This window comes from Sinocyclocheilus rhinocerous, unplaced genomic scaffold (genome assembly GCF_001515625.1).
Source record: "Sinocyclocheilus rhinocerous isolate Xijiao unplaced genomic scaffold, SAMN03320098_v1.1 scaffold3677, whole genome shotgun sequence".
NCBI lineage: Eukaryota > Metazoa > Chordata > Actinopteri > Cypriniformes > Cyprinidae > Sinocyclocheilus > Sinocyclocheilus rhinocerous.
Genome location: NW_015652189.1, coordinates 16,982 through 17,300, shown reverse-complemented (window position 1 = coordinate 17,300; position 319 = coordinate 16,982).

Here is a 319-nt window from a genome sequence, read left to right as displayed (position 1 = left end):
ATGTTTCCTGCCCTTGTATCCACTTTGGAGTTGTACAAGTCCTGAAGGTTGGGCAGGTGGACACCAATGATCCTTTCTGCTGTCCTAACAGTCCGTTGCAGTCTTCTTATATCTGATTTGCTGGCTGACCCAAACCAGATAGTTATAGAAGAACACAGAACCGACTCAATGACAGCTGAGTAAAACTGTATCGTCTGTGCCTGTGGCAGGTTGAAATTTTTCAGCTGACGAAAGAAGTACAATCTCTGCTGGGCCTTTTTCACAATGGAGACAATGTGAATGTCCCACTTCAGGTCCTGAGAGATGGTTGTGCCCAGGA